Source organism: Tyto alba, unplaced genomic scaffold (assembly GCF_018691265.1).
Source record: "Tyto alba isolate M040663 unplaced genomic scaffold, T.alba_DEE_v4.0 Super-Scaffold_40, whole genome shotgun sequence".
NCBI classification, from domain to species: Eukaryota; Metazoa; Chordata; class Aves; order Strigiformes; family Tytonidae; genus Tyto; species Tyto alba.
In genome coordinates, this window is record NW_024881316.1 from 38,707,371 (window position 1) to 38,723,829 (window position 16,459).

The following is a 16,459-nucleotide window of genomic DNA, read 5'->3' on the forward strand; positions in this document are numbered from 1 at the left end:
CTTTTTTTGAGATGGAGAAACAAAAAAAGAATAGTATGGGTCAACCTATACCTTGAAAAGAGGTGTCCCTTGTGACTGCTGTGTACTGATATAATGATGTGGGATTTGAAGAGAATATTTTGAGCTTTGGAGAAACTTCAAAATTTGGCTTATTACTTGCTGAGTGTTGTAAGTGTATGTGATGCTTCACAGATAATTAGGGATAATTCTTCCCATAGTCAATGCAAGAATACCAAAAGGGAAAGGTAGCCTAAATGTGTTTTAGGCTATGTATATGCATATGAATCTATTGGGAATCAGCAGAATAACAGCATAAAAATTACTCTAGCCAAAAACTTTCTTGGTAGTCTCCATATAAAGATATATTACATTACCACTGAAGTCAAAAGTGATGAAAAATATTGTAATTCAACAAAAACTGCAAGAAATTTGTATTAAGTAGTTGAAAAATACCTGCTACTGAAATATCTCATTTTATATATCAAGCATTACCCAAGGATCACAGAGTATAAAACCTTTTGTATTAAATTTTACTGACTGGTAATTTGTCATAAAATTGATAAGCTCTTGATCAAACACATGAATCAGTCTTAAGGCTGTGACACTGTTTAATTTCCTCTGACTTTTTTATGCATAGATACAGCTTGTAGCAAAGTGGGGCATGTCTTTCGGAATGTATCAGAAGGTAAAGTATGTATCCATATTTCATGCAGTGTATGTTATTTTGATTTCCATGATGAGATTCTGGCTTCTTTCAAATAACTTGTATCTTAAAAAATGGCTTTGTTGTTTTCTGTTCCCTTTGCTGGAGTAAACCCAGCACCTTGATTTCACATAGGTGTACCAGGAGCAGGATGTGAGATGTGTTTCATGTCAAAATATATTCCCCTCAAGGCAGAACTGCAGTCCTGTAACATGTACTGGTACTAGAGAGTGTCACAAGTCTTGAGTGCCTGAAGAAAGCAGATGAGATCAAATACTGAGATACTTCATGTTCCTCCTTCTAGTAAAATTTTCTAGTAGAAGAACTTATTAGCAAGAAATAAACATAAAAGGGGATTGTTTCTTATTTAATTTGTCTTCTTCCTTGGTCTACAGTTACATATTATTGATATGTAATATCAGTGTCAACAGAAAGTAGATTGTCTATTGCTTTTGTATTCACAAACTACATTTTTCTCTTTAAAAATGCTTCCTAAATTCTCTCCACCCAGCTGCTCTGTTTCAGACACCAAAGCACAGAAAGGGACACTGTTCAGATATAAATCCCATTTTGTATGGGAGAGATTTGCTTGACTTTATACAAAGCAGTTTACTGGCACATTATTAGTTCCTTTGTCTTGATGGTAAATACTTGCCCTTCGATATCCAGTATTTCCACAGTTTTGCAGCAGTTTTCCCTAATGTAGCATGGGAAGACACCACTGCACCATGTTGCAGTTCCCTGTTTGAGTAGCTCCCAGCTGGCAGGGGGTATCACCAACCAGTCCACAGCTTGTTCCTTGCTGGGAGCAGGCTCTCTCACTGCCACCATTTTTTTGGTGTGTGTTAGAAGAGGGAAAAGGCCACTGTAGAGGAACGAGAAAGAGAAATGGGAGAAGGTAGGAAGGTGTTGGTCAAAAGGGTTGATGGAAAAGCCTGAGAGGACCTTAGAAGAAAGGAAAAGAGAAAGAAGTTGACTGTAAGAGTCCTCACTTGTCTTCACTTTATTTCTTGTTCTTTCCACAAGTGCTTTTCTTTTCTTTCCTCCCTTCTTGGCTTGCATCTCTTCCTGCTACCACCCTGGCCTCCCTTCCCACCCAGCCTGTGGTCCAGCAGTCCTCTTTCTGTCCCAGAATGAGGGTCTTTGTGAGTCCAGAACAGCATGTTTCATCCATGTGGATGGCAGCAGGCAGGATTTATCAGGGATGAAATGAGTGAGCATTCATGCTGTGTATCTGACCAGTCATTAACACACTTGCAGGCTGTGCTTTTTTGTAAGAAAAGTCACAATGTGACTCAAATCAATGAGCGCAAAAATGATCTAAATAAAACGGCACATCTGTGTTTAACCCTGTAAATGAAATGTCTTACGGGTTAGGTAGAAATTAATGTCAGACACCCTAATGTGAAATATTACCTTTTGAAAGCAGACTCTGTTCTGATTCCCATGCAGACAGGTTACTGTCAGGGAATGCTGACAGTATCAGGCAGATTTGACTGTCAAACTCAGTACATGGGCTTGTGGCACGCCAAGGGCTCCTGACAAGTTTCTAGCTGTTATTCACTTCCACACATTCCTAACATCTCAAGCAAGTGAAAGAAAACCACTAAGTTGAGGAGAGTTTCTATAATATTTTTTTATTAGCTTGACAGTGTTTGTGAAGCTGCTTGTACCTCTCTATCCAAAAGAGGACATTTCTCAAACAAAATCAGAAAAACAGTGTACTAGATGTGCAATTTGTGGCTGATAGCAGTAGCTTGGTCGCAGTTTGTAAATATTGCTGCCTGGTGCTCTATAGCTGCAGTGCTGTTGATTGTATTTCTGAAATGTTTATGCTCTGTCAATCAAGAGAGAGCAGATGCCATTAAAATCATCTCAGTACTTTCCGGCTGCACAATAATTGCAGCTTCTCTTCTACACACAGCAAAATGTCATGACTTGCTGAAACCTGTTTTCTAAATTCTTGTGTAATTGTAGTTAATTTTTCATGATGAGCCTATGGTCCAAGCACAGTCTAGCAGAAGAAAAAGTCACTGTGTGTCTCTAGACAAGTTACAAGACCTTGTTATTGACTTCCTCTCGGGGCATTGCCCTCCTGCCTCTCTGGCACAACTGAGGTGGTACAAGGTAATTTACTGTGGTATAGGCTGATAGCTGTTATATGTAATTAAGGAGTAAAAGGAAGAGCTCCAGAGGGACAGATATAGTTTATATGTAATTGTATATATGCACTCTGGGCAGAGCTCATTTAGGTGTATAATATAATTAGATTAAATATAAAATATGAAACTTTCCCTGAGAAAGCACTGACATCTCATATATTTTTAATTAATATATTGGAGGACGCAGTCTTTCTTTGGGGTTTTAACAGGTCAAGGGCTCTCATCCACACACACATCAGTTTTCTTCAAATTGCATATACTAGTGGGAGTGAGAGACTTTGCAGCAACCCCAACAGGCCTGTGAACCTGTAAGCCAAGGAAATGGATTCCCAAGATGAGGGCTGGTGGTGGTGGAGGACCTTAACTGGTGCTGTATTTTGTCAATTAACACCAATATCATGTGGCTTCCTGTGATAATTTACGAAGGTAATCTGCTGTCATTGTTTTCTCAACAATATTTCAAGGCAGAGCCCAAGAAAGCATTGCGTTACAATGGTTTAATCCTTAGTTACTTTCTACTATTTAATGGTATATATATTGTCAAAGTGACCTAATTTTTTATAGTACTCACTGCTATTTCCACTGCAAATCCTAATTTAACTAGCGTATGACTATGTTAGAGACAGGAGGAGCCTAATTTAGTATCATTGTCCTAGGATCTTTTATGAATCAGCGGAGACAGAAAGGCACCCTGGGCAGTATTCATTTCCCTTAACTTCAGCTATTGTGTGGCTGGTCATTTGGGCTTGCTGTCTCAACAGAAAAACAACAGACCTCCTTGAGAGACATCACATCCTCTCTATACAAAGGTCTTATCTGTAGATAGGTCCTATCTGAAGAAGGCTATACAACAAGACTATAAGATTTAGTTAGGTTAGGTGCCTGGCCTTTAGGTAGCTGAAGTTAGATCTGGTGAGTCCTAGATGACAAGAAGTAAGGATGTGATTATCCCCTGGTGATGCTGTCCTTCCCTTCTCAACACTATGTGTAGGAAGGACTGTGTTTCCAATGTAGGCATCTGAACTTGGGTGACAGGAATTCATTCTGAAGCCTAAAGGCTAGTCCAGTATAATATTGCTAGAACCAGCTTCCTGTACAAGAAAATTCAGACTTTCCCAAAAAGCCTTGCTAGCTGTCTGTTAGAGTCTCTAATGACCTGCAAGTTGAAGTTCAGTCTCCTGTGGTAATTTAAAACCCCAAATCATAAAATACCAGAGGGACTAAACTGGTGTTGGCAAAGAGGCAGGCACAATATGTTGACGGTACTTTTGTGGCCCAAATCTGCATTATTTCTTGACTTCCTGTAAGGCATATAAAATATTCTTACTGTTCCATGTGTTGTGAAATCTGCCCCTGTGCATTAACATAAATATAACAGTGAAGCCACTGGAATAACAGCTGTGAAGCTGCAAAAAAAATCCAGGCTTGATGAAAGTTCAGAAATATTCTTTAGTTGCAACTGCTGTTTTAATGTTACAGCTGCCTCAGTGGTGAGGAGGAGCAAGGGACCGTGCACAAGCACCGGTATGTGGGCTTCTCTTTCTTCCTTTGCACACTTAACACTGAGCTCTTCTTGGTTGAGCATATAGGCTGAGGAACCCCAATAACACTGGGGACCGTACAACAGACCCTTCCTGGGGCTATGAGGTGTGTGGCCAGCTGTCCCTAGAATGGGTTGGAGTTGGGTGAGAAAATAATGAGGTCTGTATGAAATTGTCTTTGAGGAGGTGGAATATTACCACTGAATTTGGTGTTGCCACCCTCCTACACCTTTAAGAAGAGACCTGGAAAAGAAAGCAGAAAGGAGGAAGAACTTCAAACTTCAGATATTTAGCTGCAGCCATTTGAAAGCTACTCTGTGTTGTCTTCATTCAAGGGCTTTTACTGAATCATAGGTAGAGATTTGTATATAACCTTGAACACATTCCATTAGCTGGAATAATATGTTGTCTTCCCACAGGCTTTGAGTTGCAGGTACAATATGTCCTTTTCTCTAAGCCAGTTGCTAATGTGATACTGTCTCTGCCTTTCACGCTGACTGGAGTTTGGATGTTTCTGAAGTGTTGCACGTGCTATAAATCATCCTTGTATCTTCTACCCCATTTCCTGGAAACTATAAGCATGAAAGAGTTCAAAACAGTTTCTGTAGTCCAATAATATTTTTTTGACAGTATTAAATTCCATGCATTTCACTGAAAAGGATTTTCCCTACTCCTGAATTGTGAACTTTAGTACTTTTTTAATCAATTATTTGGTGACCAGCTTAGGTCCTGAGACAGACAGATAAGTTTGACGTTTTATTCCAGGTGGTGTAACCTCAAGTACACAAATAAGTATCAATTTATTTGGTTTTCGGAAAATGAGGTTGCAGTCTTGCATATTTGGATTGTGGATCTTTGTAAAAAAAACCCACGGTAAATAAATAACTCATGGAGCCAAAATGCTGGTTGAATACTCACTGAGTGCACAGGAATTCCTTATGAACCAGAAGGATGCTGGTGTCTGACAGCATGGCTTCATAAGCCTCTTGGGTGGAAAACAAAACACATTTTTTTTCTTATTTCTCTAAATATTTCAGGAGGGAATGGAGTAACAGTCTTGATGTTCTGTGGTGATGGAGAGTGTTGAATGAAGTGAAGGGCACATTGAAGTTAAGGCGGTTAAAACCAAACATGACTTTTTTGTAAACACCACCCTTCCCTTGGGACAATAATTTTTCATGCTGTTCCAACTATTTTTTTTTTTTTTATTTAAAGTCAAAAACATAACGTATGAAAACCACAGCAGTGTTTTTGCTTGCTGGATATTTTTAAGATTAAATTAGCTCTTGTTATAAGTGTGGAAAGAAAAACGGCTGGTGGGTCTGATGTGGGAGGGCACTTTTTATAATTTATTTTGTATTTCTGTTCTTTTGCCTTTGTCATCGCACACTTTTGCATTAGCATTTTTTTGTATTGACTGTAGAATCAAAATAAATAATAGACAATATTTATCTGGAGATTTTTTTTTAAATAATTGCATCTGAAGGAAAAGATAGGGTACAGCATTTCAGTCTGGAGTGTTAAAGGTCTTGAGAATTAGTTTAAAACTCATCAGAAGCATTCCTAAGCACCATATGGATTAATACATAGGCATAGGACATATAATGTATCTCAAGCCACAAAACTAAAGTTCTGGCAGTGTCCAGTGAATGAAAGGTTAATAGAAATTCGGGTATTTGGTTCTGTTCTAGTTGCAGCTTTTTTTGCAGTAATGTACTCTTGGCTTTTAGACTGCCTCTGTAAATGGGAGGCTAGTGCTTTGGGTATTTTATATATCTAGATGTATACAGACTGATTGGACAGCTGTCAAAGCGTTATTGTGCAGGCTTTTAGAAGTCTGGCACCAAAGGTAACCCCTGTTAATCTACCAAGCTGGCGCTCGCAGAGGAGCTGCTGCATTACAGGGGTGTGTGGTGCATGCAAAGCGATCCCATTAGGCAGTGCAGCGCAAGCATGCAAGTGGGAATGTGGGCCTCTGCCAAGGGAGCTTGCAGCAGAAATGTTGGTTTCTGTTAGCTTGCTTTCACTGTATTGTCACCTGCTGAAAACCTCTATGTGCCCCATTTAATGTTTAATTAAACCCAAGAAGATTTAGGGTATTTGGAAAGGGTTTAGAAAACACAAGGGTCTCCTGGAAGCAAATACTGAGACAAGGGGTAAAAGGTGGCTCAAAGGCTTTTTTCTCTGGCTTTTCTGCTTTGTTGTGAGAGTAATGATAGGGCAAGAATGAGAGTAGCATAATAAAATCTAGGTGAAAATTCAGTGTTCAGCAAGTCTTTAGGGCCACTGTGAGTCCCTATGAAAACAGGTGTTGGAGGAACCTGGGGATCAGGGTAAGGAATCTGCATGCTGGATGTACCATGCAGCTCTTGAATACTCTGTGCTCAGGGTGATGGGTAGAAAGAAGTTGACATCTCTGCACCAGTGGTTTTCTGCTCTATAGCTGCACTGCATGAACTGCAGCCTTCTATGACCTATCCATAATGTCTTTCTCAATCCAATGCCAATTTCCCCAAGTGTTAAAATGCTTTTTGAGTCCTGAAATTGGAGGAGATGTAATGAGAGCAGCTGGAAGGAGGTAATAGAGCGGGAAAAAGGGGCTGATGGCAAGAGCCAAGTCTGTAGAGAGGACATGCTGCTAAGATGCTTTGTTGGGAAATCTTACCCCTTACTTCTTGAAGCTCTTCTTCTCCTGAACTCTTACACTTTGGGAAAGGGACAGTCTAGTTCACTTCATGGTCTTTCTTTTCCTTTTGATTCTGTACTTTATAGCATCCAATAGGGCTTTGACAACACATACTCCCCTTTTAGGCATACAGCATATGTCAGGCTATATAACCCAGGAAGTGTTTCCAGATATTCAGCAAACTAAAAAAATGGGTGAAGGAAATGAGGTCAGGAAGAAAAGCTTCTTATTGCTAAAATCTTCTCCTACATGTAATTTCAGTATCCAGTTCCTTTAAAATGCAGGTGACTTCCTCATCACAAATCCAGTTCTTCATACAAAAAACCACTTGCAGTAAAACTTACATGGGCTGATTGATTATGTTTGGATGGAGGAGAAAAAGAGAACAAAACTACATGTTTTTTTGTGTGGTGAAAGAAGGCAGGCAAAGGTATATGAATAACTCTCATAGACAAATAATTTCATAGTTATCAGGGTGATCTTTGTTGGATGAAATAATCAAAAAGAAACTATATATACACTTAAGCATAAAAAAATGACAGAAAATAAAAATTGTTGACTCTTTCCTATCTCTTACTCCTTTCATGGAGATTGAGATACATTTCTCTTGGGAAGTCAGATGATGAACCACTTGTTAATTTAGTGGTCAAAAAATGTAGCTGAAAAAGGAGTTTGGAATTTGAGATAGCTCAGTTTAGAGAAAACCATTGCTGTGATCAGTCCTGTTGGTTTTCAACACCTTAATTAAAAGTTATCTTTGGCAGTGTGAAGGCAGCTCAAGAGCTGGGAAGGTGGAACAATAGTACTGAAGGGATTGTTAGACAACCCTGCTTCCACCAGGAAGAGAAAGCTGTAGGTACTGCAGTGCAAGTGGGCATGGAGCATCAGGGAGGGATCCGGGCTGGCTGGGGCAGATCGCTCTCGTGGTGGAGAGCAGCAGCTTTGGGCTACAAAGGATTGGGATCTTCCCTTGCAGCTCTAATTGAAGTTTCATGTGATCCTGTGCCAGCCATTCTGTCATCTAGCACTTCTGGTTTCCATCACATCTTTTGCCTCTCTGACATTTAAGCTATGTAGGACAGCAGTTGTCTCTCATTCTATACACTCCTTCCCCAGGGGGAGTGTGGTGGTCAAAAATAGGGTGGTGATCTTGAAGAAGACCTCATGTTACTGGGAAAGTGGTGACTTAACTCTGGAGAAGTGGAAAAAGTTGAGGTCTTGTTGGAAGAGCTGATTTTAGCTTTAGCCAAGTTGTTTAAATGAGCTGTCTTTAATGAAATGCCTAAGGGAAAAAAAAAAAAATGTTAGTACGGGGAGGGGGGAATAATCGTTCCCTAAGCTGTCACAGTTATATAAAAAATAGTAATTTATTGCAGCAAACAATAGATTTTTCTATTTGGTTGCTGAACCAAATTGTTTAAAAAGATTCCATAATTTAAGACCCTTTGAGCTTTTTTTTCCTTGACTTAATGTTTCATCTAATTTTGAGGGGTTAATTCTTTTGCATCTAATTAAATTTAGACTGGTTTGACATTAAAAAAAAAAAAAGTTTCACAATGAAAAAGTATTTTTTTAGAATATGTTGAAATGCAACATTTCAGCATCTTTGGAAACAAGATGCTCTCAGAAAATTTCACAATGAAATATACACTGTTCCAAAATCCCTCCTGCCTTTTTTGTTTTGCTTTTGTTCGGTTTGTTTGTTTTGTGGAAAATTCCCACCAACTGTGAGCTGAATTCAGAAATAAAGTTGTTCTCCCTGTCACAGCCTTTTTCAATGAATTTTCTTTTCACAAAAAAATTGTTTTCATCCAGTTTTAGCTGTATTCTTTGGAAAATGCTTATTTTCCTTGGAGAATTCAAATGGAGGAAAAAAAAAATAAAAATCTGTGTCACCTCCCATGATCCATTACCTTTCCTTGCTGTGTGTGACACTCAGGTGATGATTAGTAAGGAGAAATGAGTTGTCTAGTTTGCTCAAGACAGAAAATAAAAAGCAGTTACAAGAAAATCACATCCTGAGAAAGGAAATGAGCACATTTTAACAAGTTTATGAGAGATTCGTTATGAAGCACAAGAAAAGAAAACACATGAAAATCCTGTTGGACGCTGTCTGTTTATGTGATTCCTTTGACAAGATCTAACTGTGAAGGCTGATCAGAGAGAAAATGATTTCTTTTAAGTAGTAGTTACAAATGGGTATTTATGTTCTTCTACAATAATTGATGAATATGTTTTGAATAGAGCTCTTTCCAGTAAATAAACTAGCATCAACCAGTAACTGCTTAGTGGCTGGTAAGCAGAAGTAGTGTACTAAAATGGATGGATAGGCTCAAGAGACAGATTATTATTATTTAATATTTATGCTCTTTGTCTAGAGGAGAGAAGGCTTGGGCAGTTAAAGCAATCTTAACGTATGTGAAAGGCTTTTGCAAGAAGACAAAACATTTTATTTTCTTTTTCTTTTTTTTTTTTTTCTGTACTGTTTAGGGAGCAAAGGAGCTGAGCTCAAGCCAGGGAGAGTGAAGATGAAGGGTTGATGGTAGAAGTGGCTCAAGAATTATTCCTGCTCCTCTGTGGCCCCTTGCCCCGCCCCAGCTACTCATTAATTCAGTTATGCTGATAAAAATCTGTGTAAAGATAGAGAAGATTTCTCCAATGGCCCAGTTGTAAATAAAATAATAATTCTCTGCTGAGTGGGTGGAAGGGAGCTATGGGCTTCAAAATTTGAAAAGGCCCTGGATTAATGTCTTCCTGATGGAGACCCAACTCTTTTTTCAGTGACTCTATAGTTGTGGCAACAGTCTGAAATTTCATACAACTTGTCATTTTCTTGGGGAAGGGAAAACTTGCCACACTGAGGGTCGGACTCAGTGGCTTCAGTAAAGACTTTACGGGGCTACCTACCTGTGTCAGAGAGGTGTCCCTGGCCTGAGACCTTGGGGTGTGGTGAGAAGAAAACAGCTAACAGATGGGACCCAGCCTTGTAGATCTGAATTGCTGTTGTGACTCTATCTTGGACTTAAGACGAGAAATTAATACCTTTTGTGGTGTTGACCAATATTTTCCCATGGTCTCGCTGGTGGAAAAGAAGGAAGGACCTTTCGGTCCCTTTCCCCAGGAATCAGGGTCTACATGTCAATAGAGAGTGAAAGAAATTCTTACTCAGTAAAAGGGTCCTTGGGAATATGACAGAGATACAGTGACAGTCTGCCATGAGCACATTCCAAGACTACTATCAGTCTTTGGCATATTTGCCTAATTTTTCTTGATATAGATCATTTTGGTATGTGAACACTATACAGATGTGATTTATCTTCCCAGCAACACCCTTGTAAGGAAGTGCTAATAATTCCATTTCATGTCTGGTTTTAAAAGTCAAAGTGCAAACCAGAAACATTTAATCATCTTCTTCGTGATCTGTTCAATTTGTCATGCACATATTTGCATAGAGTACCGGAAAAGTTTTTCTTGTGTATTAAGTATATTTCTTATCATATAGCTACTAATATCTTAATTCTACCAGTAGAGGTGAGCTGAACTACTAAAATGAAATCCTGATCCTTACCTACATAAAACATTTCAGATGTCAGAAGCAACATATTATTATGTATCTGAGTTCATATTTTTTCCCCCTGGAAACTTTATTCCAGAGGAGATTTCAAAATCCTATCCTTCCATTGTGATTGGGAATGGGTTTTGGTTTTGTTTCAATTTCCATGGCAACAGGAAATTTTGTATTCTGACAGACTTTGCACACAAAATTCTGATTTCATTGGGCTCTTTTGAATACATCAGTTTGAATTTTTATCCCTGCTAGCATTTTGAAATTCTGTCCTTAACCCCTTGACTCCATTCAGTTCACTGAAACCTGATCTGTTTCTCCTTAGACAAGACATACTGTCTTAATTTTTCAGATATAATTTGATTCAGTGTGCTTCTATCAGAAATATAGCCACATATTATACTTAGAATAGATATTAGATTCTTTCCGTAGAGGGGGTATTATTACTTTTAAAATTACTTCTAAGCACTAAAATTATTCCAAATCTGGCTTCATGGTTGTGGAATATAACCTCTATAATTTTAAAGTCAGGACCCAACTTTCTTTGTTGTGTTTTCCTTACATTGATATATCTTACTGTGTTTGAAGTGCTCATCAGCCAGTCCATGGGTGTGCTTAAAGAGTGCCTTATATATAGTATAACAGCTACATAATCATTAAACTTTATACTAAGTCTCTTGCAGTTTTGAACAAAATATTTCAATTAATTTCTGAATAGATGCCGGACTTCTATGGTTTGTAAAGCTTCATCATTCACTGTGTGAATGATGAAATCTCATTGTATTTAACACTGACTTCACCTGTGCCACCAAATTGTTTATCATAAGTACTATAAAGCTTCAAGATACATAGTTTAAATTACAGCAGCCTCTTAAATTTGAATGTGAAAGAAGAATGGAAGAAAGTCAGCGATATGGTAGTCTTGTTCTTCTATGCTTTGCCTATCTGTTTAGCTCGTTCCACAAGTACTGATGAAATAAATTACATCTTTGTATCCCACTAGCAAGTGTTTAATCTGTGAATCATACTGTAAATACTGTTGTGTCATTCTGAGCCCGGCCAGTTTTCTTGCTTAGCTCTTCTCCAGCTGAGCTGGAATATGTGCATGGCTCCTTAACTGGAGGGGAAAATATTTCTAGTAAGTCCCAAAACCTGCCCCTAGTCTTTGGCCCTTCTCTGTAAATCAAAGTAAGGCAGAACTCATAGCAAGTGGCTGTGCAGATCTGCAGTCATTCCCCTCCCTTCCCCTCTTTGATTAAAGAAGAAAAGAACCAGCAACCCTGACATGTGAGCTATTGGCAGCAGGATAAAGCCCGGAGTGAATTAATGGGGCAGTGCAAATCTCTGTACTCTGCTTTACCACCACAACAGTTGGAGAACTTTACAAAAGAACTTAAAAAGCTGATGTTCTTGGATCACAGCTTCTGCGGATAGCATCTTCAGAGGACAGCTGGTATTCTTGATAGGTGTTTCCAGCTGCTTCCTAACTCTTTAAAGAATGTTGTGCTGATAGAAGGCAACTTTCATTTCATTAAAGCATTAATAAGATTTAAATTCCAGCACAGCCTGTTTAGGCAGTTATATGCAGTCTTTTTTATTTATAGTTTTTTTCTATATTTATCCATGCCTTTGGTATAATTGCTTCTCATTATTAATAGATATTTATATTATATGAACTTGTTGATCCTGATACAATTGAGTTTTCCACTGATGCTGAGATCTGAGCTTAATTATGACTGCACCGCTGTTTGAAAGTCACGATAAAACTGTTCTGCATTTTTATTTTTGCCATCAGTGAAATATAGGCAGCTTGTATTCATTACCAGTATAGATATTTATAACTATATCTGTTTTTTTTTGTTGTTTTTTTTTTTTTTTTGTTTTGTTTTGTTTTGTTTTTTTTTTTTGTTTTTTTGTTTTTTTTTTTTTTTGTTTGTTTGTTTTGTTTTGTTTTTTTTTCTTGTTAGATCTTTTATTGCTTTCCTTGCATGGATTATTTTGAGAAAACTACATAGGTTCTAAGTTGTGGGAAGTTTCAATCCTTGTATCTTAATATGTGCCAAGCAAACCTATCATGTTGCTCAACTGATTTGAGAGTTGTTTTGCATTTAGATAAATATTTTTGAGACTGTATCTATTTATGACTTTAGCCCCTTGTGAGTGGTTACTGCAGGTCATCTGTTGTTGGTTCAGAAGTATCAGTTAATCATACAGAAAAGGGAGCATGGGTGAAACTTGATGATTTCTTCCTGTGGGAAAGTGAGCAATCATTTCTGTTCTAGATTATTTCACTAGAAAATGTATTCCAGACCATGCCTTTGTAAATGTTTGAAATAACATTTCTGAATATTGAGGGTGTAAAGAAACAATTATTTTTTCTAGCATCTAACCATACTCAGTTAAAAAACTTATCCTTTATTGAATATAGGAAAGCCACTTTCCGTATGAAATCAAATGTCAGCAAAAATATATTGCTTGTTTTGCTTAAGTGTCTAATGTTTTTGTGATATTTCTTTTTCATATTTTGACATATTCAGGTAGGAGGTGGTGTTCAAATAATTCTTAAACCCCAGAATTTTCATTGTGTCCCAAACAGATGTGCATCCTTAATAAATACTACAGGCTTTAGAGTAATTCAGAATAATTTGTATCAAAGCATCATTATTTCTTCTAGACCCTTCCATAAAAATATTGTTAGAAGCAGACTAGAAAGCTGCAGCGCTGGTTGCTGTGAAGTACAGATGTGCTGCTGTCAGCAGTAGAAATCTACGGACCTCAGCTGGACTTTTGCTGGAAGAAAGACAAAATCTACAGCCCAGTCTGAGTGCTCTGACAGAGCACGCGTGTAGGAGAGAGGTGAAGGGATCTTTTCCTCCCAGCCTGGGGAAGAGCTGTGTGTTTGCTCCTTGGAAGCTACTGGCAAACAGTGGCGTTTGTGTAATTCCTGGCCAGAGGTTTCTTTGGAAAGCTGGGAGGTGAGTTTGGGAAGCCCAGGGGAAAGCCTCTGCCAAGCTAGGGCTGGGAGGAGGGCAAGGAGCAAGGGCAGAGGTCCTGGAGTGAGGTGATGGAGGAGGCTGTTCAAGCTTTTCTTCCTCTGGAAACAAACACTCTGGACTGGCAGGTGTAGTCTGGAGCCAAGGGGTGACATCATGAGTTGTCTCCATGGACACAAAGATTAATTTGCAGTAATTTTTCAACCTGCAGTCTTTCTAGAACTTCATTTGTTTACTTCCATCTACACTAGAAGAACTGCTTGCTTTTCACTGTTGGTGCAAAGATCATCAGAGATTTACTGAAGAAACCGAGGGGCAAAGAGTCTGAGCAGTCACAGATGTGCTCAGTGGGTTTTAATAATCCCTGTACAACAGTCTCCTCCAGTCCTTCTGTTTCTGATCCTCATGGATGGGAGATGTTTGCAAATCTGGTTTTGGAAAGGTCCTGTGTTCTAGGTCATCTTGCTTTCTGCATCTTCTCTCAACACAGAGGAGAATATTAAAGCTGTCCCACAGGGCACATTGACCTTTCCAGGGGAGGGGAGTGATGGCTTGTTTAATCCTGTCTGGAAAGCAAAAGCATAGCTACTGTATTTTTATATCCCTCTTTTAATTAAATTTATCGCCATTTTTTTTTTTTTTTTTCCTGAGACAGTGTGGGATAGCAGCACTCTATTCAGCATTAAAAAAAAATATACTGTTTTTGTTTACTTTGTTTCTTTGTGACTGCTGGCTTTGACAAAACCATGAATTGATTTTATCTGGTCAGCAAATTATTTTCATTCATCTGCAGCCCCGGAAACCTGCTTGGATCTTGGAAATGCATCTGGCCTCATTTTCAAATTGAATTGTCTCTTTTTTATTTGATGTGAGTGAGCGTGGACACTTAGATCATAATTCCATTTCTGTGCATCGCAATCCAAGGAGAAAACACTCACCCCTTGCCTCCCAGTCCTCTCCCATCCCCCAAACAAACTTTGCTACTTCTCTACCAAAACTGTCTGTCAGTTATAAGTTTTCTAGAGGTTATTTACAGCACAGAACTGTGCTGGGGAAACATATACCTTCTCCTGTGCACTATTTGTGTGGATAAGCTTTCCTTGGGAGCACTGAAGATGAAATTCATTACTGATATTAGTGAGCCTCCGTTTATGTACAGTGACTGCCATTCTTCGCAAGGTCCTTTTGACTGGGTAGATAATAGCAGGAGAATAAGAAGGTATTTGACGAGAGTTTGCTATTTGGATTTGGTAGTCTTTTCCGTAAGTTAACACTCATACTTGTGAGCTTCCCAGATGTTCTCATTTTTAGGAATCTAAAAATGATCAAATTAAGTTGCAGAGTAAGCAGAAATTGGACAATGCCTCTATTTGACATCTCCCTGAACATCACAGATATTCTTGGTAACAGAAAGTCTGAAGGTACATGGCTGGGTTGAGTTCATTAAACAACATCATTGTAGCCTAATTGATTGTAATTAACTTTAGCCCTCAAAACACAGGGCAGAGAGCCCCAGCTGAGCTTTTCTGGGGGTTGAAGTTAGAGGGGACATGGAAAAGGCAACTGGTAGCAGACAGCCGCTAAACAAATGAAACCTTGTTCTGTGTTAGTCAGTCTGAGCTGTGACAAGGTGGAGGCAGAGGAGTCACTGACCTCTCTGAAATCTTTGCATCCTGTCCTGAGCTTACCAGCACTTATCAGCCATAGTAGCTGTTTTGTTTCATTTCAAGGCAAGGCATTTGCTTTCAAATCTATTTTGATGAGTGCAATTCTTGATAGAGTGACTGAGAGTCTGAGTGCATTAACTGATAAACTGGCTTGGGAATGGCTTATTAGCATAAATAGCAAATATGAGATTCAGCACTGGCTAATGGGTAGCCCTTTTAAATTTCCTCAGTCTGACATAATTCCAGCCTATGACAAAATGAGGTAGACTAAAAAGAGGGTAAGTTAAGAAGTCTGGTGATTTTGGTGATTATAAATGAACTACACAATAATACATTTTTTGTTTTTCTTGAATATAGCTGATAGTAACTGACATGTTCATGGCTTATCAATATAAGCAGCAAAATATATTGTTACTTAAGGTTTTTGAGGTTTGATAAAACAGGTATTTTATGTTTGTTAAACAGGTTGTTTCACTTACTAACACTTGCTCACATAATAGGATGGAGTAAACTTTTTCTCTTCTCTGTTTCCTTACCACTGCACTGCAGGACCCACAGATTGAACTTCTGTAACCTGCTTTATAAAGGGCAGTGGAGAAAATTTTACAAATTAGTGTGATTTCTGCAAGAGATTTTAGGCAGTATTTTTCCATGTTCTCTATGAAAGAGAACAGAATTATTTTGAGAAAAAATATTTCAAAAGACTGGAGTGTTTACTTTTCATCTGAAGTATTCAGACTTTTTATTAGCAGTATTAAAATATTTTTAGAGACTTGTATCCCTACATGAATCTGATTTCCAGCTGATCTGTCTAAGCATGGAAGATGTTATGAAACAGGTTATTAACCAGAGGGTCAGTGTGCATCATTAGGCAAAAAAATAGATACAAAATAACTATAATTATTTGAAAATTGGCTAATATATCTCAAATTCGTAATGAATCTCTGACTGGATGTGTAACCCAATCACTTTCTTATGTTTTTCTTTGGACTATTGGATAGGAGCAGGAATTGTAGAGCCAATAGTTAAAAATTTTGAACACTTTGCTTGAAAAAATAAAGTTTTACAGTGATCTCTTGCCTTCTGTGGCCATGAGAGAGATTTTCCTAAGCAGTCTGATGTGTTAGTGCTCCCAACTGTAG